This window comes from Zootoca vivipara, chromosome 10, assembly GCF_965207765.1.
Source record: "Zootoca vivipara chromosome 10, rZooViv2.hap1.1, whole genome shotgun sequence".
In the NCBI taxonomy this organism is placed as follows: domain Eukaryota; kingdom Metazoa; phylum Chordata; class Lepidosauria; order Squamata; family Lacertidae; genus Zootoca; species Zootoca vivipara.
Window position 1 is genome coordinate 18,814,543 of NC_142593.1, and position 24,767 is coordinate 18,839,309.

A 24,767-nucleotide genomic window follows, 5' to 3' on the forward strand; every position below is an offset into this window, starting at 1 on the left:
ACTCTTGCTAATTTTGCTGCCAGATAAAGGACACTAAGGTTGGGGAAGAAAGAGAAACGAGGGTTTTTTTTGTTTTTTGTTTTTGCTAACTTTGGGCATGGTTCCCATATCTATCCACCCATACAGTATATTTTAACACAGGCAATGTTTTTTTCTTTGCCAATATAAAGTTCGAGGAAGAAGGAATGTGGGTACAACGTTGAGGTAGATCCCCCAAGTGTTTGTTTTTAAACACACACATACTCTTTCCATATTGGAAAAACTAAAATCTCCTTATTGTGGGTAAGTCCAAAATGGTCAAATCAAAAATGTACAGACAAGAGGTTGCTTTGGTTTGAAGTCCTGCCCCCATTATTGATTAGAGTGCAGCTGCTGTCAATGAGGACTTTAGCGCGATTGTGTGGGTGAAAGATTCTGGAAGTAGGTTGCAATCCTCTTAAAAAACTCATGCTAGGCTCGTTCCAAAAGATTATTCTTGAATTGTGAGCAGAGTTCCTTTTGCGCACGCCTTCCGCAGACAACGCTTTGTTGCAGTGGGAAAATCATCCTCGGTACCGCCGTTTGAATGAGGAGGACTTAACACATCCCTTTAAAGTTTAAACTTTTCAATTTAAAAAATAATAATCGATGAACAAATCCTTTCTCGCAGCTCGTCTCTGGTAGTGTTTCTCAGCAGGCTTTCTTCCTCCTCTTCTTTTCAAACAAATCTCTTTTTTTATTTAATTAGGCAGAAGAAACTTTCTCCATCGTGTCCCCCGGTTTCCCATCAGAATCCCCATCAGTTACATTGAATGTATGCACAGAAGAGAGAGCGGAATAAAGGGAGGGCTCCCGGTTTCTCTTTTTCTGTGGGAGTGTTGGCACTTTGCTGGCACCCGCCCTTCCCCCATGCCCTCCTCGCCCCCGCCCCCGAAAAAACCCCACACACACATTCATGGGCTGGCTGTTTGAGAAGTGGGCGAAGGTGGATGTCATGCTCGGGGCAGTCCGTTTCCGCGAAATCCAGCCCGGGATTTGACTCCACCTCCAGCCAAGCTGCTTCCCAGTGACAGAAGAGTTGGGACGGAGACTCGCAGTGGGAAGAGAGGCAGGGCGCAGGGAGATCGGGAGAGAAACGGAGAGAGGCTGCTGTGAAGTCCTCCCCAAACACGCACTTCAATGACCAGGCGAGCTGGGGCGAAGCGCACTCTCCTGCCGGGGCACAAGCAGCTCTGCCTGCAGACGAGGAGTTCCCCCGAAGACGCCTCGCCCGTCGGGAGCACTTTTTCGGAGGGCCAGCGCAAGACCCTGAAAGGACTTCTCCTCTCCCACGATCCGTCGGAAGGGGACTTACTGGAGTGGCAGCGCGAGTGGCATCGGGAAGAGGAATAACCGGAGCTCTTTGATTTGCCCCCTCCCCACACCCAACCCTTTCCCCCTTTGCCCCCCACCCTCCGTGGAGATGGACACATCGCGTCCCCCAAAGTCGAAATATTGAATCTTTTTCCCCCACCCACCCAAAACCTCCACACGCCGCCGCCGCCGCCCCACGCGCGCACACACATACACACGCCCCGCTCCCCCTAGGACGCACGCCGGTAATAATGACAAAGGATTGCAAAGGCGAGAGTGGATCGAGTTTCGCGGAGCGATCCCCTTAAATGGATTACTAAATGGGACACTCCATCAGCTAGTCCTGTCCTCGTAAGCCTCCCAGATACATGCACCGACGAGGTACGTGAACTCCTTTTTCCTCTCTCTTCTCCCCCCCCCCCCATCCCCATGCACTGCGCTGCTGCTTCTCTGCGTTCCGGGATATGCACGAGGGCATTGTTCCGGGCTGCGTTTGCAAGCGCGGGGAGCTTGCAGCGCGAGGTCCTGCAGGACAGCAGAAGGATGGTGAAGCGGAGGCGGCGGTGGCTGCACAGAGAGGAGGAGACGAGGACGGCTCGGGCACGCTCCATATGCCGGAGCCCCTTTCTCTCCCCTGACCCGGGTCCGTGTTTTTGTGTGCACGCGCGCCGTACAGTTTCCCGGGGAGGAGAGAATGCCTTATTTCTCTTGCCATGCTCTTAATCTTGCACGAACTGGGCGCGTTTGTTTTGTTGCAAAAGCTCGCTGCGAGCGCCCTCCCTCCGCCCCGCTCCCTCGCTTTCGCGGTTCGGGGACACTTTGCCCGGGAGCTGCCCGCTTGCTTGCCCGCTGCCGGGCTATGAAACCGCGCCACACACACACAAACACACACACCCCGCCTCGGTGGCAGGCAGTGCAGCCGCGCCGCTCCGAGCCCGGCTTTTCCCCGTCGCTCCGCACGAGGCTTCCTTGGGGGGCGAGCAGGATGGGCGTGGAGTCTTTGTTTCGGAGACAATGTGACGGCGGAGGAGAAGCGGCGGCGGCTGCGAGCGCGGGGGCAGGTGGGCTGGCGAAGCGGCGGCCGTCGGGCGAGGACGGAAACTTGGGGCTGAGGGAGAGGCGGACCCCCTGTCCCCCCACCCCACCCCCGAGCTCGCCTCTCTCTGCCGGGGCCAACGCCTCTCCTCCGCCCTCGGCGCGGTGACCAGTGCCCACCCTGGTCCCTTGGGGGGGGGGAGCAGCGTGTGTGACGGCGCCGCCCGTCTCCGGCTTTGTTTGCGAGATTGGGGACGGGGCTTGGCGCGGGCGGAGGGCTGCTGCTCCTCTCTCTGCCCCCTGTTGCACCCCGCGGTTGAGGGGAGGGGCAGCTGTCGAGTCGGTTTCTCTCTAGAGAACTGACGGGAGAAACCGAAGTAGGAGAGGCGTTTGGTGTCTGTGGAGAGAGCGGAGCCGTGCAGGGCAAGGTTCCTGTCGCCGTTGCTCCCTTTTTCTCTTTGCCGCTTGGGGGGGGGGGGGAGAGGAGCAGGAGTTGCGCGCCCGCGGGTTACTCTCTCCCTCCCTCAAGTCCCTCCTGCAGCCTCCGCGGAAGGGAGGAGCTAATAATGGGGTCCCTACCCTTCCTCTTGCCGTTTATCTGTGTGCATACAACTCCTGGGGGCCGAGGTACCTTTGCTCCCTCCCCCAAATAAAATATCTGAGGGGGCCGCCCCCTCCCCAAGTTGATGGGCATCGCCATTCTTGTGATCAATTATGCGGGGCGAGGCTAAACTACTCCCCCCCACCACCCCCAATATTTAAGTTGGCACCCGCGTGGTTTTCTGTGTGCGCACCTCCTCCACCCCGCTTATGGGTGTCCCTTGACCACCGAAAGCATGGGAGATGTCTCTAGACCTAGAAGTGGAGAGGACAGTGGGGCTTACACGAGACCTTCGAAGAGAACTTAGGAAGGTGTAGCTGAAGGTTGCTTGCCCTTTGCTCTGGCCAAAAGAGGGGAGAGGACGCTCACAATGTAACGCACATTACCCGAGGGGGAATGCTAGAGGAGGAGAAAGGGCCAGGCAACGTGGTTCCTTGGGAAACAGAACTCCTTGTGCTGTTAAGTCCTTTGTAGCATTGGGAGACGGACCTGCTCCTGAGGCACTGGGGTGACATGTTAAAAAGTTATTGTGATACATATTGTGAAGCCATGGGCATTTGTGTGCACACCGCCATCCGTTTGGCTAGCAGGGATTAATCTGAGCCAGGGCTCACCAGGAATTAGACTACGAACCCTTCTTCAACATATTACTTTCTGTAATAGTGAAGGGGTGTGCCTTTGAGCATGTGCAGAGTGCCCTTCCCTCGCCGCTGTAATAATCACAGCCAGCTCCCCTATTTGGGATGAAGGGAATAGGATTTTCAGGGCAGACAGTAGTACAGTTTCTGTGCAGCCCCCCCCACCAAGTACATCTTATTTTAGAAACTATCGCTGCCCCCGAAACTTCATGTTTCAGTTGTTCTCCCCTAACTTCCCTTTGACACTAGGGAATGATGTGAACTGTGGAAAGTCCTTGGACAGAATTTTGTTGTTCCCTCAAAACTGCTGACTGGATGAAGATAATGCCCAAAGACAGGAGAAGAAAGGCATTAATGGGAGTTCCCCACTCACTGGGGAAGGAGGTGCAGCTCATGGGAAGCTGCTAGGCCCCCTCCCAGCACTGCCCAGACTCCTTTGGAATAATAATAAAAAAGAGATCAGTGGGAGTTTCTCAGTATTACCACCAACCACCTTAAGCCAGCTGCCAGGCCAGCAGCTGAAGGGAGAGCAGAGGCTGATGCTGGTGGTGTGTCGCTGTTAAGGTGTGCTGGCTACATGAGCCTGGAAAGCTCTGGGCTGAGAGTAATGTGTATTAAGTGCTCTGGCTGTGAATTTGCATGAGTGAAAGTGGGAAGCCTACAAATCCCCATGTGTTGTTTTCCCTGCCTGCTGGTCTGTTGGAGAAGTGGAGCAGAACTGAGGCAGCTCAGGGGAGTTGGGGGGGGGAGCTGGGAACTGCTGGCTGCTGGCTTGGTTTCCCTGGAGCATCATTCGGCAGAACAGCTCACAGCAATCTAGGCAAAGGGTTCTGGATCCAGACCCGGGGAAATCCAGTCTGGGTATTGTCAGGTTCCAGGAACTATCGCTGGAACAGGTTTTAAGGTTTTTTCTTAGAGAAAAGGGGGGTGGGGACTTGTAGAGATGATGGCTGGTTCACACTGTGTGTTGTTTTGCAGAAGTTTCATGGAAAGAGAAGTGAAAATCCACTTGGTTGTGGTGACTGAAAAGCCGAGTTAAAGGCTGAATTTCAAAATAAATAAATAAATCATAATCTCTTAAGTTTTCATTCAGTTTTAGCAAAGAGAAAAACAGAGTGCTGTGGTTTATGGATATACAGTTGTCTGGGACCAGTGAATTTCTGTAGCTGGCTTCATTGTGCAATGCTTATTGTACCTTAGCATTTGTGTTGCTAACCCCTGTATGCATATTTTTGTATATCTGCTCCCATTTTTGTGAAGGAAACTATTATTTCCCCAGGAGTGGGTTCTTACCGGTATAAATAAAATTGAAAACCTGTAGATTTAAAATTGTTCAGATAGGAACAATCAGTTTGGTTTGTTTGTGAGTGGCCAATCTTTTGTCATCTGCAACACAATGGAAGTAAAATCATCATGACTGCATCAAGCAATTTCTATTAAACCGAAGTTACCAACACACATCAAGGTTAATTATTAACCTTAACATTAAATAAGTGTGGCAGAATTCTGTCTCCAACTATTGTTCTTTTAATCATAGCTGCCAAGTTTTCCCTTTTCTTGCGAGGAAGCCTATTCAGCATAAGGGAATTTCCCTTAAAAAAAGGGAGAACTTGGCAGCTATGCTTTTATATTCTACTATTTTTGTGAAAGACAATGTTGTTTTTGTATTGTGACCTTTGTTTTAAAAAGCAGACAAACCGGTTGGACTGTTGAAATGTCACTTTTTTGGTCTTGATTCTGCCATCCTTGTTTCCTGGACTTACTGCTTTTCTAGGAATATAATTCCTTAGGGTAGAGGGAGGTGCTTTAGGAAAGCTTGCAGAATGGCTCTGTTGATACCTAGAAATAATACTTTCCAAAACCCCACAGAGTTTGTAGGGTTTTTTTCTGCTTTAATTAACTGCTCCACAGAGCATATCATATCCTATACATGTGTACTCGGAAGAAAGATCTACTGAGTTCAGTGGGGCTCCCAGGCTGCAATTCTAAAAACACTTACCATGGAAGCAAGTCCCATGGAAATCAATGAGGTTTACTTGTGAGTAGATATGCATAGGATTGCATTGCGTCTCTTCACATTGTTTAGTGAAGAATCAGAGAATAGGGAAGAACTAGGCTCTTTAGACCTTTATTTTTAAGTAACAACTGCTTTTATTGTTCAGTGCATGAGATGACTGGGACTTCATCTTCTTTAAGTGAAAGTGCACTGCCAGGATATTTCTCTACATGATATAATTTCTCATGGTATTGGCATGATCCCATTTAAACACTAATAGTTTATAAAACTTAATCTGGATCTTCCGGACAACTATATATAGGCCTTCGGCCTTTCTTACTTGGGAAAATCTGACTTTAATAAGAGCTTAACATAAGGAGGAACTGAAAACTGGTACTGTACATGCTGTCTGCAAATGCTGAAACACTGTATAGAGGGGAGGGGAGTGGCTGCAGGGAATACAATAGATAGGAAATAGTTGGTTTGTTCATTTGCTTTATACAAAAAGTCAAAGATGATCTGAACCATGAGTAAAAAAAATCCGATTTTCACATATGTTACCCATACATTAGTTAACATCATAGTGCTTCTTTTTCTGATAATTAAAGAGACCTACTTCATGTGCTAAACCAAGCTTCCTGAAAGGGAAAAAAACCTGGGCACTCAAATGGATAAAGGACACTTCTACTTAACATCCCCAGCTATTTCATGGTAACAAAAGTAGATGCTAGAGCCATAGCCCTTTTTCACAGGTTGTAATTTGAGGAGTGAAGCTAGTGCAGCTGGAGTCTGGAAAAAAAGGGCAGCAGGGGTTAAGAGCAAGGAACTGCATTCATTGATAAAAAAGAGAGCAAATTAATGATCTGTGATAAATCCAAAATAGAACTGTGCTCTAAAAGGAAGTCAGCAGTTGTAAACTTGTTTGTGTGCTTGTTTGGTAAAAGAAAGGGGAGATTTGTCACCTCCACAAGAGCAAGAAGAACTAAACATGAATGCATATGAAAGGCGCTCACATGGTTTAAGGCAATAAAGGCATAAAAGGATTAAATTGACTTCACCTAACAAATGCATTGAATCTTTGCCTATTTGCAGGAATACATTGCTGTGCTATCTAGAGGAATGTCCGGTGTGTTCTGTAGAAATCTATCACTCATTAACCTGATAGGTTACTAACCAAGAGCAGTTAGATACTGGGATTTCAAGTGACTCTAACGTTTAAATTCTTGAGGCAAATTATATGCAGTTACCGGTAGAGGCAGGAGAACATGGCATAGGAACAAAAGTGGTGCTTTTATTACCTCTTTTTCTATATGATATAATTCAATATCTCAAAGATCAAAACAGATGGGATTATTCAACAAAGTTAATTTGGTTGAAATCAGTAAGGCTATATCAAATAAGACAAGACCTGCACAATTTAGGACTTCAATAAAAGCATTCATATACAGTCGTACCTTGGATCTCGAATGCCTTGGCTCCCGAAGAAATCTGTTCCCGGACAATTGAAACCCAGAAATGAGTGTTCTGGTTTTTGAACGTTCTTTTGGAAGCCAAACGTCCGACAGGGATTCTGGTGGCTTCCGATTGGCTGCAGGAGCTTCCTGCAACCAATCGTAAGCTGCGCTTTGGTTTTTGAACTTTTTGGGACTCGAATGGAATTCCGGAACTGATTCTGTTCTACTTCCAAGGTACAAACGATGGGGAACCTGTTGCCTTTAAGATGTTGGAGTCATAACTTCCATCATCCTTGACCATAAGCCGGTCCAACAACACCAGGAGGACCATCGGTTCCTCATTCCTGACATATGCTGTGTCAGAGCATGCTGATATTTATGGATCATATCATGGAGGAAAAACTGACAACTCATTGTACATTCTGAGTATTCCAACCCCAATGCAATCCTGGTAAAAGTAACCACATAGTTAATTAAAACAAACCAGGCATGAGTAAAACATGTTAAGCAACCTATTGGATATGATCTTGGCCAAAGAAAGACTTCTGATGCCAATGCCTTTCACTGTGGAGTGGACGAGTTCACAATTATTTGCAGCTCAGGACATAGTTTCCGCCTCATCACCTGGCTAGGGAAATGTAATTTTTGCTGTTCATGGCACTAATGTAATTCTGAAAATTGGTATCCTTTTCAGAACATAGAACATAACATTTTCTGTAGCTGCAAAACACCTTAAAAAGAGGGAAGAGAGGAGGGAACGACAAAGGCTCAATTTGTGGGTGTATGCATACTCCTGTAATTATTTAGCCAAGTCTACACTGACAAGACTTGTCATTGGTGAGATCGATGCTCGACCCAGAACATGGATTGCAGAAGATCTTGCCCAACATTTAATTCGACTCTTTTCTCCAAACTTTACATCTGCATCTTCTTCGAAGTGCTTTCCAATGTTTCCTCCATCCCAGAAAAACAAGCCAGAAGCTAGTATTTCTTCTGTAATGTCTTAATTGGTGGTCGTGAAGTGCCTCTAGTAATTAACTAAGTACATTTCAAAGCATCACAGTTAGATGGGTAAGAGATATACAGCGATCAGGTCACCTGACAGAGAGGATGCTGCTGTCTGGGTTGGCAGCTGCTGTTTTCACTCCGCGGTCGCAGTAGGACAGTAGCAACAGGATTCAGGTTTGTAAGCCTAGAACTTGTAGCTGCCTGGATTCTGTCTCTAATATGTTTTTATTCCAATGTGTTTTCAACATCTTGCTTTCAACACTTTACCAGTACTCAGCTGGTACCATTTTCCATATCCATCCTGAAACCTCAACTTGGCAGGTTCTAAAATAGTGACCCATGTGCCTTGCCTTTTTGTGTGTGCAGTTAAACGCCACTCACAAAGCAATTATGTTATTGTGTCAATGAGCCCTTTCCCTAAGCAATTTACAACTAAACTTGCAATCCCAAGCACAATTACCAGAGAGCAAGTTTTAATTTCCTGTGAAGTCGTGCTTGCGCAACGACTTCCACTTGTGCAGAACATCCCTGCTATCTTCTCTCCCCATATGCCCCCCAAGTGCTGCTGGGATTCACCCAAGCCTGTGAAGCAAATTTTGGGGGGTGGTAGGAGAAGAATCCAATTTGAAGGAAATCAGCCCTGAGTGCTCACTTGGAAGGACAGATCCTGAAGCTGAGGCTCCAAAGATTGAGGCCACAAGGAGAAGGGAACCACAGAGGACGAGATGGTTGGACAGTGTTCTTGAAGCTACAAACATGAGTTTGACCAAACTGTGGGAGACAGTGTAAGACAGGAGTGCCTGGTGTGCTCTGGTCCATGGGGTAACGAAGAGTCAGACACGACTAAACAACTGAACAACAACAACAGCAACAAAGGAGGAGAAGAGTAGGGTAGTGCCATTGTGTGAACTTAAGTTGTTCTGAGATCACGATGACTTTGTTGGATGCAAACCCATGAAACTTCTGAGCAATTGTGCTTAAGATAGCACTTGACTGGTCATTGCCCATGATCATAAACATTTTGTTTGAATATTGCACATAACTATGTTACTAGCCTCAGACTAAGGTTTTGAACTGAGGAGTTGCATGGGCAGTGGCTTACCTCATGACTATTGCAGACTCACCCATTTGGTACTGACTAAGCTCAGTAGGGACGCGGGTGGTGCTCTGGTCTAAACCACAGAGCCTAGGGCTTGCTGATTGGAAGGTCGGCAGTTCACCCTCACAACAGGGTGAGCTCCCATTGTTTGGTCCCAGCTCCTGCCCACCTAGCAGTTCGAAAGCACGCCAAGTGCAAGTAGATAAATAGGTACCGCTCTAGTGGGAAGGTAAACGACGTTTCTGTGCGCTGCTCTGGTTCGCCAGAAGCATCTTAGTAATGCTGATCTGGAAGCTGTCTGCGGGCAAATGCTGGCTCCCTCAGCCTATAGAGCAAGATGAGCCCAAGAGTCTTCCGTGACTGGACCTAACGGTCAGGGGTCCCTTTACCTTTACCATTACCTTTAAGCTCAGCAGTGTGTGGCATTTGTGGATTTCTAATGGCTCCCATTGCCTGGTAAGCAATGGACTTGCATCTTTGTGGACAAGCAAGGGATTAAAAAAAACATTGTCGGTAGCTAAGAAAGTTCATGTGTTGTGATCTCACTTTGGGGCACTGGAGAAAATTCTAATCACATTGGTAATGCTCAAGAGTTGGCTTTAGGCAAACTTTTCACAGACTGGTTATTTGATGTCAATTTGGTTAGCGTAACTAAATTTGCTCAACCAATAGGTCAACCTACTCTTCATAAAATAAGCTAAAATAACTGGCTTTAAGAAGAGTTAGTACAGTCAGTTTCCGAGGGACTAACTTGGCTTAAATCCAAGAACTTTGGCAGCTTGTGCTGAAAGATAGGTCATGATTACTTAATTACTTGATCAGGAATTTGTCCTGAACCATGAAATAACATCTCTACTTTTATTATGGTTAAGCCAATCTTGAGGTGAGAAAATGAGACAAATTTATGGAATCTTGAATTAGAATTTCCAGTAGTTTTGTTTTGGTTTTTAATCTATTTGCATAGAGTTCCATGTAGTTATCCAATGGAATCCTGCCCAACTTTTGTGAGTTATTACATTTAACTCCTTAAATACAATGATACCCTCTTCTGAATTACCTATAGTGTACAGTGGTACCTTGATTTACGGTACAACCATAATCCGTTCCAGAGGTTCGGTTGTAAACCAAAACAGGTTGTAACCCTAGGCACGCTTTCGCCAATGGGGCCTCCCCCCCCAAAAAAAATGGGTTGTAATAATAATAAAAAGGGTTGTAATAATAAAAAAAGGGACACACACTTCCGGGTTTGACGTGGTTGTAATCCAAAACGGTTGCAAACCAAGGTACCACTGTACTAGACAAATCCTAGTATGTTGCTATTTTATTTATAGCCTCCCTTGAAGCCAAAGTTGACACCCAAAGCAAAGATTTGTTACAGTCACAGAGCTATAGGATAAGCCCGATAGATTGGCGCCTGCACTCCATGGGACACAGCCTCGTGATTTGAGTACTTACCAGTTTTTTAAATGCCAGTGAGAATACTGTAGTAACATAGCAGTCAAGGAGGAGCATTTTTCCCTTCCATCTAGTTTTCTGCAGGGTTTTTGTTTTTGTAGGGAAGAAGCAAGCATTCAGGACTAGTTCCTTTTTGTCTGAATGGGCTTTTCGAAATAAAAATCCCAAAGTGTATCTGTAGAGACTGAAGCATGGACGGAAAACGATAAGCCAGCTATTAACAGAACTGCCAGTTGCTACATCTCAAGAGGGAAGACATATGGTAACTCACTGCGTTCAGTACTGACCTTTCCCTTTAAAAGTATTTTTTTTTAATAATAGCAATTACTATATACAGTGTTTTAGTGCAGATACTTGGAATTCACTGTGAATATATTGGTCCTCACAATTCTATTCTGTAGCTCCCAAGCAAAACATGTCCAGAAAGGATTCAGACATGCTCTGGTGAAATCTGTGGTATTTTTATTTTTGCCTACATGCTAGACTGCAGGATGAAGCTGTTGGCAAAAGTTGTTTGGGAGGGGGGGAAATACTCCATTACGCCTATGGATTCTATATCCAGCTGCCTTGAATGGAAACCAAATACTCATGGCAGCAGGAGCAAATGGATGGTTTTATGACATGGAATTCAGCCATAGTCTGGGCCCAGCGTATAAAAGCTAGACATTTTCCTAGAGTGGGATTGTGATTGCCATATTGATTAAGCACTTTCCCCTCCCAGTATTTATACCATGTGCTTTTCGTCAATATTGCTTAGCCACAAAAACCTCACAAGAATCTTTCAGTAATTAAAAGGAGAGCATCCTTATGCAGCTAGTGAAAGCGAAGGTCTTGTTTCTGACTCTCTAGCAAAAATCTACATCTTAACTCCAGGAAACTTGACTACATTGTGTTTGTGGACTAAAAAGTTTCCGGTAAAATAGCAGATAATCTCTTTTAAGTAGCCAACTGTGCTTCATTATAAAGGATCTCTCTCTCTCTCTCTCTCTCTCTCTCTCTCTCTCTCTCTCTCTCTCTCTCTCTCGCCATTTGCATGGGATACATCTTTTCAGGAAAAGAGAAAAGAGGAAGCAGATAATTTGCTGTATTTTATGAGTTTTTTTAATAAAACGAAAACCATTGATACCTGTCAACATCTTCTGTTTAGTGCCAGTTTGACATGGATCTGGGCTAATTCCTTTCCCATTCTTGAGTTATGGCCTAGCTTGACACTGTCCTTGGCCTCTTCATCTATTAATCATGGAAGCTGCTTTCTCATTCGGTTGCCATAGTTTCAGTGCCTCAGATAGTGTTGGGGTGCCTTGGGAAAGGCTTGAGATATACTAGGACTTGCAAGCCTTGCAGTTATTCTGGCGCTTGCATAGCTCTGAAAGAACAGAAAACAGCTCCAACATAATTTCAACATAAGAAGAAACTTCTGGATGTGTCTCTCTGGGCCTTGTTATGCGCACACCCAGCTGATATTTTCTCCGGGATTTTCTTCTTCCTGGGGGGGGGGGGCAGCCAAGAACTTGCAATTCAGAGACTAATGGCTGCTTTTATCTACTGCAAGGAAAGGAAAGGGTTTTCTGTTGATGAATGGTTGAGAAAATTAGGGCATTTGGCAATACAGGTAATTTTTTTTTGTTCTTAGCTGCACATGGCATGATGTTATGTTTTTGATAAAGCCATTTTTTGTAGCTGCCATTCTCAAACTGATACTAACTTTTTTAAAAATTGTGCTTGCAAGCTGATGAACTTTTGAATCTGGAAACTAGCTATTTCATGTGTTGAGCTTGAAATAAAGGAAGACTGAATTTTGGTTATCCAAGGAACCATAGCCATTTCACGTTGATTAGAAACAATACCTGTTCATCCACCAATCCACCCTTTTCGGTGTTTTCATTCTCAAGTTTTACACTTATATGTTTCTAAATGCAGAGTTATGTCTTCCTAGGAAAGTGTATACATGCGAAAACAATGACTAGCTTCTCAGAAAAATGCTAATCAACTTGAGGGGCTAAAACACAAGGCAGTCATCCCTGAACTTAGAGCAAGAAGCATATTTTCTTGACGCAAATTTCAGTAGAAGTCAAATTACACTGGACAGTGGCAATTCCATGAGTTTCTACACATAGCCAACCCAGTCATGTAGAAAGCAGGGTGGTGAGATCCAATTCCGACAGCAAAAGGGATGTTGTCCCCCTTCTCCTTCCATACATAGCTTGCCTTTCTGCAGCAAGGTCCCAGTATCAGAAGTGAACCTGGCAGGATTAAAAGTGCTGGTGGGGTGAGGAGTTGTGTGGAGGTAAGTAGCAAGTGCAGGGAGGGTATATTGACATGTTAAAATTGTTAAAATTTATTGTTAAAATTGGACCCCCACACAACTCCATATGAAATAGGCATGTCTAACTTCATCTTGATTGCACCATAATAATAGACTCATAGAATTGTAGAGTTGGAAGGGACCGCAAGGGTCATTGACTCCAACCCCCTGCAATACAGGACTCTTTTGCCCAACACGGGGCTTGAACTCACAACCCTGAGATTTAGAGTCTCTTCTACAGACTGAGCTGATGAACATTGACAGCACAGTCCTGTCTGTGCCTTCTCTGAAGGAAGCTCCATTGAGTTCAATGAAACTTGCTTCCAAACAAGTGTCCATAGGATTGCTGGCTAAATTTTAATACCACGAAGAGTGGTGCATGCACTACCTCCTTCTACATATGATTTTTATTGTAGAGTTTTGTCGCTGGAGAAGTTGTGGTGGACCTGATCTTCTCATTGGAGTGTTGGCATGAGCAGGTTCCGGTTTAGGGTAGTCACCCAGATGCAAAAGAGGACAGGGCACCTGTAGAGAGACAGTGTGGTTTGGTGGTTAGAGTGTCAGACTAGGCTATGAAGCTCTCTAGGTGAGCTTGAGCTTGGGTGCCTCTCAGCCTAATCTACCTCACATGATTGTTGTGCGGATTAAATGAGAAGTGGGAGAAGCATGTGCACTTACCTTGAGCTCCTTGGAGAAAAAGATGGGATTGCAATGCAATGCAATAAAATAAAAATACAGTGGTACCTCTACTTATGAATTTAATGCATTCCAAACACACATTTGTAAGTAGAAAAAAATTGTAAGTCGAATCCCATAGGAATGCATTGGGAGAAAAAATTCGTAAGTAGAAAAAATCCTATCTAAAAATTCGTAAGTAGAAAAAATCCTATCTAAACCGCATCCAAGATGGCGGACGGAGCTCTATTCATAAGTAGAAACATTCGTAAGTAGAGTTATTCGTAAGTAGAGGTACCGGTACCACTGTAGTTGAATAGAAGAGGAGATTTCAACAGGTATAGTCTCAGCAGGCTACATATGAAATTTTCACACAACTGTGTAGAAAGTGGAAGAGTCCTATCTTCTTTTTCACCTGCCACTCTAGTTCACTGTTGTCCCCCAGAGACAAATGCATTCATTATTTTTTTTAAAAAAAACCACCCATTTGTTGGCCACCTTTCCTAGCATTCAGAGTGCCATACCATAGCAAAACAAATTCAACAAATGAGCAAGCAAACCAAAAGCAGCAGTATCAATAAGGACAAGCCAAGTGAATCAGAGGTCAAATGGAATAGATGCTTTTTTGCACCACTACCAAGACCAATAGAGAAGGGGGATTTGGGCTCTTTGGGCAGGGGGTCCCGAGGTGCTTGATGTAAGAGCTGCTTCTCACCAGGACTGTTCTCACGTTCCATGGAGTTGGACTTTGAAGCACAGTCTGAGAGGATGATCTAAGCTAGTACAGGAGGAATATAAGGAAAGATTCCCTCTCTGAAATATCGTATGTGGGATCCAGCTATGAACTTTTCCAGCAGCTTCAATAAGATCAATTTGATAAATTTTAAGAAGCATTTAATGTTCAAGAAAATGAAATTCAAAAAACAGTTTTATATTAAGCAATATGCCAGAGGATTATGTGCCGCTTGTACGTTTGTCAGATGTGGAACCTGTCTGAAGACATAGTGACATTTGAAATTATAAATAAGCTACTTTTCATTCAGGGATGAATATCAGAACTTCTTCAAGCATGTCATTTCAGCAGCCTGAATAACACGCTTTTGCAGACTATCAACTATTGCCTCCTCTGAAGTAGTTTCTGATTGAGGTTTCATAACATGAAATAGATAAAAGGATAAGTGTTTATATGATGCTAGATGCATGAAGTTTCCGGGGATCAGGAGCTCTAGTTGTAAACCTTTGCTCTTGTGATGGCACAGGAGTTAGGAAATGAAATATATTGTTGCGCGCCACCCCAATCTCCAAGCAGTGCGAGATTCTAGGGTTCCAGGCACTTACCTAGGGTTTGTGTGTCTTTAGGATATATGGTTTATTTATGCAGGTATACAACTTGAGCCCATGGTGGAGGGGTTCACAGCATTAACACCCAAAAAGAGCCTTGTTTCTCCCATTGCCACAGCCTTGGATTCATACAGAAGTCAAATATTAGGGAAGGCATATCATAGATCTTAGGCTGAAAAGGTATCTTAAACAAATTCATTTGTTTCCCCAGAAGTTGTTCTGGATTAGTCAAGTTAGATATGGACACAATCAAACTCTTTTAAGATAGTTGACATCTTTCCGCAGGGCCTGCAAGACGGAGCTGTTCTGCCTGGCCTTTGGTTTGGACTCAGTCTGACCCTTATGTTTCCCTCCCCTTATGGTTTTGATTTATGGGCTACTACTAAAATGAGGCTGCTTTTTAAATTGTATTTTGACGCGTATTTTAATTAACTGTTTTTTTTTCTTTTTCTTTTACGTTTTATTGTAATTTTATTGCTGTTAGCCGCCCTAAGCCCAGTTCTGGCCAGGGAGGGCGGCAACCATTTTGCATGGGGGTTCTGTTCCTGGCCCCCGCACGCATTGTTGGAGTGTGCATAAGCCTGCTCCATTCTGCCCTCTTCTGGATCCAAAACGCCCCGTGTATCAGTTGGATGCATGGAAAATGGTCTCCGTCTGTATTGCATAAAAATCATATGTATGATATTAGTAAATCATGTATTTTTTGTTAGTATTATTTGCTGACTTTGGCTAATACCATAGCATGTAATCCAGATTTTGGGCTTTGTGTATTTGTGGCTGTGATGCCTTGGGCAGCATAAAGTTTCTGAACCCTTTCTAGTTCTTTAAGATGCTGTTGAGCTTAGGCCTCCGGGTCTGCAAGGCGAGCAAGGTCTATCAAATCCTTGGCTCAACCTCACAATCTTTATTTCTGGCCACAAAATATTTGCAAATGTAAATTTATTTAAATATTTACACACTTGTAGATTTTCCACTGTCTAGCATTTAGGCTGGCCTAAGATTAAACCGTTGTGTAAGATCGAACCTGGGTGAATCATTGTAAAATCAATCAGTTGGGACATATAGCATATGCTGTACGTTGTACATTATAATGGGATGAGATTATGGCCAGGATCAACAAAACAAAGCCAGAAGAAAATGTCACAGTTAAATTGTTTCATGTGCAGATGTAGTTGGAACCTGTCAAAAAAAGATTCTACTTTGGGTAACTTCCAATATAGAACTATTCTGAATTAAAGACTTCAGACATGTCCACATCCATCCCTATGGTACACAGAGTTAAGGATTTTAAGTGTATTCCTTTTCAGGAATGAATTTGCCCATTTTTTTTGTTCCTATTTGCCTATTTTGGGTATACTGTATATAGACACGATCTTGGGTGAGGACTGTACCAATTCACCCATGTTTAAATTGGCCCTGTACCTCTTATAAGTGGGCACAAAATTTGATGAACTTTTCAGAGGTGTGTAACACAAGTATTTTTTTTTCCACAAATGCAGAGCAACCTTATCATGTATATTTATTCAGAAATATACTTCCTGGTAAATGCGCCTATAAGATTGCAGTCTTGGGATGTTATGATCTAACTGTCTCAGTATTTGATTCACTCCGCTTTCCATTTGTTCTTCAAAACATTACTTACTTGAAATGCATTTCATATCACTTGAAGAACAGATTTCTTAATAAATGTGCAATGTATCATATTAAAACCATTTTTACATTAGGATTTTTTAAAGATGATGATCATGTATCTTAAATAAAGCTCCAGTTGTATTCAGCTCACTGGTGGTGTAGTAGAATAATTTGTACTTATTAATTATAAATGGTGAGCTTTTGCAGTTCAGACTTATTGATCTTTAACCATCTTAATGAGAAATTACCTAAATTAAATTGATTTAATATTCGCGGTAATGTGTTCTAGGAAAGTGATAATGTAACATAACTCTAGAACTGTATCCCATCGAGCAAAAAAAAAGGCCTTTAATGCGAATAAATTCTTTCTGTATTTTTTCAGGCAGGGATTCGAATAAAGCGAGAAAATAAATTTAGTTCTCAGAACAGCAATAAAAAGATATAATATTTTTGGTGTATCTCTTTGGGTCTAGGTCTGAGCTAGAGAAATGGGAAATCCACAAATTACTGTGGGTTGGATCTATTCTAGACTAACAGAGCAATCCAAACCGCCCTACTTTATACCTGACCCAAGAGTATGTTTTGATTAAATGGATGCGCCCCTTTTTCCAGCTCAGCCACTTTCCTACCAGCCATGACTGAGCTCCCTCTTCCATGCATACCAAATGTGTGGGCAGGATCCATTGGACAGCTCCCCAAATGAGGTGTTCTTAGGGTGGGGAGCAGAGGGTGCTGAGATGCTCCAACTCCTCTCACGCAATGGGACCAGGCACAATTTTGGGCCTGTTGCTATGCCATTGGAGCCAATTGTCCTGCCCACTTTCTGCAGCAGACGTTGGGAGCACAGTAGGGCTATGGATGTGGCGGTGGCTTTGCCGCTCTGCCAAACCACGCTAACAGGAGGGGGTAGTTTAATATTATTTAATAATAATAATAATAATAATAATAATAATAATAATAATTATTTCTACCCTGCCCATCTGGCTGAGTTTCCCCAGCCACTCCAACAGAACATTAAAATGCAATAATCTATTAAACATTAAAAGCTTCCCTAAACAGGGCTGCCTTCAGATGTCTTCTAAAAGTCTGGTAGCTGTTTTTCTCTTTGACATCTCTTTGAGTTGTTGTTGAAGTGAGAGTAGCGAAAATGCAGCTAAGAAGCTTAAATCATATACGGTATATGACTGACACCCGTCTTTGGAAATTAAACCAATGTCCAGACTTTTAACATTCAAAAACTTTACTTGCTGAAACATAATATTTATAGTCACACACTTCTCCGAGCATGGTAGTACATACAGTCTCTTCTTCTAGCTTCCAAACAATTGTATTTTCTTTTCTTTCCAGAACTCAGCACTCAGACATCTCCTATCTCAGTTAGGCCATGCCTTGCAGCTTCTATAACATATTTCCACTTTTGCCTTCTCCTGCAGCTTTGTTCTTTATTTCGAGTGCAGAAGAAGCACTCCTATTCAACTTAGCAGTGTTCACTGTGGAATCCAAAACAGTCTTCTTGCACCACATAAAATGGAGTCTCTCCTTAACTACCGGTAGATACCTCACACGAGTCCAACATTAGCCAATCGCATGAGAACTACTAGAGAACTCTCTAGAATTCAGTTACCAACCAATCGAATTTAAATACATAGTAATGCATACAAGCATTTACAACAAGTTCAGCGAATAAAATTACCATACTTAACCGTTGTGGCTTTCCTTAGTTAATCATAACTCTAATTGGTTTCAGTTCAACTAACTTAGCCTGCATTCACCCCCATGTTCCCAAACTATTTGCCAAGGTAAAATGAGTGTGGGGTGTGGAGGGGATATTTATAAGCAATAATTGGTGGGCTAGGGAAGGAATTCTTTATATTTTTGGCACCTGCTGATTTGCACCCTGAAACTGTCTCCATGGGCTAGTTTTGAGCCCAGATGGGGGGAAATGTAAAAAATGGACAGGAGGACTTGTAAGGGAGAAATAGTATGCTGGGGAAAAGGCTATGCAAAGTCTCCTGCAGATATCTCTCTCCTGTCACTATATTTGTGTTACCAGGTAAGTTCATGATTTGACACTCCATGTTTGTCTCAGAATATGTAGTTCTGTCCAAGACTTGCATTAAAATTCCATCAGGTTTTTTCTTCCCCAAATCAAGGACTGTTGCACAAGTCCTTTTAAAAGCTGTTCTGGCAGTGGGGAAAGCTGTTGCATAAGCTCTTGCAGTCATTTTATTATCTGCAAGGTGTTTCCTTTTTGTTTTGATGAAGGGGAAGTTGAGCGTGTTTGGCTGCGTAACTTTTACATCCTTAGAGGAAACATGTGATACAAGGTGTTGTCTTCTTGGCCTTTCACCTTGCTCTCAACGTAAAGCCCAGACATATTGCCAGAACATTTCCTTTCCCATGATCAAGTTGTTCATTGGTAAAAAGGGGAGTTCCAAAACCCATCATTAAACAACCTGAAGGTTTTCTGAAGATCGAATGGGATAACTCACAGATAACTTGGATAGCTCTTTTGGATCTGGCAACTTTGTGAAGGGAACAGGAAGTTCAAATCCTTTCAGCTTCCTGTTTCTCCCATGTAGAACGTTACTCCCACGTGAAACTTTCTACTTTTTCAGATACTGTAGAACTTTGACCTCTCCCCTGCCTGGGAAACACAAAATACTTTCAATGTCACAGCAACTTTGGAAAAATACAGTTTGGGAAGTTTGGAAAATACAGAAAGGCAGATGACCAGGAAGCCACATAATCACATCTAAGACTTAGGCTGTACACAAACATAGTTTTATTTTAGAATCAAGAGAGGCCCAGTACTTGCTTATTCTAGCTAATCCACACACAATCTAGACCTACTGGATATTTTTTGCCCCCGAGAAATACATATTGAGATACTGCATTACCGTGCAGTGTGTCCAGTTGAAAACAGATGGAAGTTGCCCCAGCAGTTGCGGGGTGTGTGTTCACAACTGCTCACTGATGTTGTGGGTGGGCATATACCAAGATCTCCATTTCCCATTTCATTCACCTGGCACATGTGCAGGGCGGAAAAGGCACGGATAACCGAATCAGGGGGAGGGTTTTCAAACACACATCAAGTAACCACACCACTGGTGAACAGCAGGATCTAGAACCTATCTAGACTGAAAGCAAAACTTTCATTTTTTTGCCCTACAAATGAATTAGTGTGGGCACAACCTTTGTTGTTGCTCTTGTTCTTCTGCTCTTGCACCTATGTTTTTGACAGTCAGACAAAAAGTCAGAGTTTGTTCATCACTTTTATCTTCTTGCCAGGAAAAGCTTCATTTCTACTTTTCTATGTGCCCAGCAGCTGTTTAGGGAAGTTTTTAATGTTTGATGTTTTACTGTGCATAACATTTGAATGTGTTGGAAGCAGATTATTTTGTTTGTTTGTTTGTTTACTCAGTAGAGTCCTGTTGAAGTTGCAAGTCCATGAGAAGTTTAGTCTAGAAAAGCAGATGGATTTGTTTAGCTTAAAACTTCAACCATATAGCCGAGGCAAGGTTTGCACATAAAAGGTATTTAGCCCTTTAATAAGAAGACTGCATTCTCAGACTCAGAGAGTATTACTTCATCTTTAGCAAGCGCTTTAAATTTGTTACTGCCATATATTTTTGCAATAGATATTTTTATCCATTCTCGTATGAGTGAAGTGCTGAAGGTGACATCACTTGCGAAAATATAAATAGCACCTCGCCCAAGTGTTGTTTGTGCTGGAGAAATTGCAATACTTCAAGCTGGCTCCTTATTGTGTGTGACATGGCACTGAAAATTAATGCGGGTTTTATCCTGAGACAGTGATGGACAGTGGGGCATTTATGAGGGGCCTTGATATCAGCTACACAGATAAAATGCACGCTATAATGTAATTGCTATGAGCTATTTGCAGGAGCTCATCCTGCTCTATCAGCCTGCCCAGACGCTACAGTCAGCACATTACGGTGGGGGTGCCATTGTGCCACCAGCAAGCATAGCTCATGTGGTGACATGGGGCAGGGCCTTTTTTGTTGTGGCGCCTTAGCTGTGGAACTTCACTAGCTACCCAGATGTGTGGACAATGAAATCTTTATTGGCCAAGTAGAAACCTGGCCCTTTTTTAAATGTGTTGTGGGAGGGAGTTTTTTGGTTTGTTGTTGTTCTTATTTTTACTACGTATTTTGCGGTTTTTATATTGTAATTTTTTGTGTGAACTGAGATCTGCGGGTGAAGGGCAGTATACAAATTGAAGAAATAAAAATAATAGTGAAAAAGTAAATTCGGGGGGGGGGGGGAATACCAGAGATGATCTCAGCCTTTCCCTATTTTACGCTTCTGTGTTTTACTATGGTTGGCACTATAAATGCTTGTGTTTTAATTGTTGTCCGTGCTGTGAGATGCATTTATATTATGTTGGAAACCGTTCTGTGATAGGTTGCATGATGAAGGGAAGCAAAAAACAAATTCTAAATAGGTGAATATTATTAAGCGGCTTGTGACACACAGAAGGGTGAGATGCTGTGAGTTGCTGTACTGGTTTAGCAGGACTCTTAGTCTTGCTGGAAGTTGTAGCTCTGTGAAGGGTAAACGGCAGTTACCAGGATTCGGGGTATGTGCTTTAAATATATAGAAGTTGTGCCCCCATGTGTAATTTCAAGTGATAGCAAAAGTGATTCATTTTAGTATGTGTGAACTTGAGTAGATACAGCCATATCTCGGTTTAAGTACGCCTCGGTTTGAGTATTTTCAGTTTAAGTACTCCGCGGACCTGTCTGGAACGGATTAATCCACTTTACATTACTTTCAATGGGAAAGTTCGCTTCAGCTTAAGTACGCTTCAGGTTAAGTATGGACTTCCGGAACCAATTACACTCATACCTCGGGTTAAGTACGCTTCAGCTTGAGTACTCCACGGACCCGTCTGGAACAGATTAATCCACTTTCCATTACTTTCAATGGGAAAGTTCGCTTCAGGTTAAGTACGCTTCAGGTTAAGTACAGACTTCTGGAACCAATTGTGTTTGTAAACCGAGGTACCACTTTAATAATTACTGTCCATGGGGAGAGGGATGAGTTCTCTGCTCTTATTTGTATCCCCCCCCCACCCGAGTTGGTTGAGGCAATAACAATCTACAATACAAATTGTACAATTCAATACAATATTGTATTGTACAATACAATAAAATAAAATACAAAGATTTCTGTTTTACATTGCAATCCTCTACCCACTTAGCTGGGAGTAAGCCCCATTTAATTCAATGGGTAAACATGTATAGAATGGCATGTTTGAGATTTTAAAATATATTTTTATAGTGGGCTTCTGGAACTTTGTTCAGGGAGCATTGTCCCATAAAAGGACATGCAAATAATCATCTTAATGTATCTGCATAGATGCCTCAGATTCTATGGCATCATGTCCAGTTTTGCATAAATAAAACTTCCTTTATATTCTACTTTTTTCCCCATTTTCCCTTTCTTTCTCTAGTCTGCCCTCTCGTGATAATCGGCCTCATTGCAACTACTCTTACCAGCCAGCTGTTTAGTGAAGCAGCTAAAATAAGGAAACTGCTAAAAAGTGGGGCATTTGCAATATGTAATTGTTATGTCTATAATATTGAAAACACTTTACAGTTTTTTGAGCGAAATGTTAGGCTATGCATGTGTTCGCATGCACAAAATAAAAGCTTTTATTGCCTATTAACTTTCACACTATTCTCTCACAATAACACTAAACATAATACTGCACAGAATATTTTAAAATTCTTTTTCTTCTGTAATTCTAACCAAAGACAGAAGATTAAATTCAGTCGAATTCAAAATAGTTTTCCATTAAAGAATGATAGCAAGAGAAAGCTTGTACAGCCTTCAAATAACAATGCTTTTGGTGGACTTAAGGGTGAAAGTATCTTCTATAGCATACCAAACAGTCTATGGGGGCAGGGGGAACCCAATTTTCCCTCTTACTCAAATGGGCTGCAGCTTTCAAGGCCAGAAATAAAAATTTCACTTGTAACCAGCATTCAAAATTTGCCAGGCACATTTTGTGCCTGGCTATCAACAACTTAGGGGCATGTGGCGCTGTGGGTTAAACCTCAGAGCCTAGCGCTTGCCGATCAGAAGGTCAGTGGTTCGAATCCCTGCGACGGGGTGAGTTCCTGTTGCTCGGTCCCTGCTCCTGCCAACCTAGCAGTTCGAAAGCACGTCAAAGTGCAAGTAGATAAATAGGTACCATTCCGGCGGGAAGGTAAACGGCGTTTCCGTGTGCTGCTCTGGTTCTCCAGAAGCGGCTTTGTGATGCTGGTCACATGACCCAGAAGCTATACGCCGTCTCCCTCGGCCAATAAAGCAAGATGAGCGCCGCAACCACAGAGTCGGTCACGACTGGACCTAATGGCAAAGGGTCTCTTTACCTTTACCTATCAACAACGTGCAACAAAGTGAAGATGCCCAGGTGCCAGGATGGCACCTGACATCTCCACCACTTGGAGCTGCATGCCTGGGACTGGGGATCCTTGGATCTTGACTCTTTTCACACACTAGCAACACATCCTGTGGAATTCTATCCATTATATTTAATCTGCACAATCAGAATGAATTTCAGGAACCAATACGACTTTCGAGCCATCTGGCCCCAAAATGGCAACTAGGTATTCCATTTTGGCGACTGTAACTCTGGTTTAAGGAGCTGTTTGGCGCCCAGCTTATATACCCAAGTTTCTAACTCTAAATGTACCGGTAACTGTTAGCAGGTGAAGATGAAGCACCATGCATGTGTAAAATTGCTGACATCCTAGGAGTCTCCAGTGCAATCCCAGGATGGTTAGTTTATTTCATTTATTTATTTCATGAAATTTATATGCAACTTGATTGTAACACCTATCCCCCCCAAAAAAGGGGGGGAACCCCAGTAAAGCAGTTTCTCTCAGTTGGCAGCTGATAGCCAATCAACAACCACATTAATTTACATTAAAATTTATTGGCCTTCATCCAGTTTACTGCTGCATTAAGGCACTGGTCCAAGGCTTGCACAGCCCCTCCTGATTCAGATGCTAAGGAGGACGAGAGCTGCGTGTCATCGGTGTACAGAAGGAACTGTGCTCCAAAATGCCTAATGTCTGTTTTCAGTGGTTTCATATTAAATAGCACTGGGAGCAGAATACTGCCCTGTGCAATTCCATAGCACAGATGCTGGGAGGACAAAGAGCATCCCACCCACATGTTCTTGGGTCTCAGCTGCACAGCTAGGACCAGAACTTCTGTAGTATAGTTCCTCCAAGACCACACAGTCAATTCAGGAAGATATCACGGTCAAGGGTTTCAAAAGCCACTGAGAGATCAAGTAAGAGTAACCGGATCTTGCTCTCCTCATCCCTCTTTCAGGAAAGGCCATCCATCATGTTGGCCAAGGCTGATTCAGTTCCAAAACCACCCAGAGGATTCTAGAGAAAATCTGTGTCATCCAGGAACACTTGTTCCTGGATGTTTTGTTTTTGATTGTATGCTATATATGGAACTGTTTTTACGCTTTTCTCATTTTATGGTTGTAGCTGCTAATTTGTTTTCTAATAGTATCTTTTATTGTTTCAACCCACTCTGGGGCCTTACATTAAAGGTCAGATAAGAAATGTAATAAAGAAATAAATAATGCTGGTGGATAACTGTAACCATCATTTGACAACTGCTAAGCTGAAAAGCTACTCTTCTGCAGGTCAGTAGAAAGAGTTGTCTTTGGAACTCAACAAGAGAGAGACAAGTTAAAATCTCTATTCTGCTCAGTGGCCATGCACTGATCTTCCTTTCAACCTAGCTAGCCTCATAGGGTTAGTTATGAAAACAAACGAGGAAAATTATAAAACATTTTGTGAAAATTTCCTATGGAAAATAATAATCTTGAAGCATTTTCTGGTTATACTTACTGGGGGGTTTTGTGAGAGATTCTACTGATATTGGAAGATTATTTGCAGATGTTTCTTTAAACTGTTTTGTGCTTGGGGCAGCTTTGCATTAAAGGATGGTATCACAGCTATGCCAACCCTACGAGCTCTTTTATTGTGCCCCAGAGCAAATACATATATTTGGATCTGTTTCTTAAAATCGGGATAGTTTCTTCACTCTGTCCTTCTACCTGCCTGGAAACCAGACTTTCCAGTCAAGCAGTTCATTTGTTTACATCTGAAAGATGTGTTAATTAATAATCTCGGC

General features: G+C 43.1%; 1 protein-coding gene across 8 annotated transcripts in view; it reads left to right on the forward strand.

The window, feature by feature from the left end:
* Positions 1 to 1,065: 1,065 nt before the first annotated feature.
* Positions 1,066 to 24,767, forward strand: part of SEMA6A (semaphorin 6A) — a 170,976-nt gene continuing 147,274 nt past the window's right edge. For 6 of the 8 annotated variants that reach the window (XM_035100287.3, XM_088653338.1, XM_035100288.3 and 3 more), the window contains exon 1: positions 1,066 to 1,713. The gene's annotated coding sequence lies outside the window, so the exon portion shown is untranslated. Of the gene's footprint in view, positions 1,714 to 2,135; positions 2,394 to 24,767 lie in introns of those variants that run through there. The other 2 variants (XM_088653339.1, XM_060280149.2) reach the window with 2 other exon arrangements.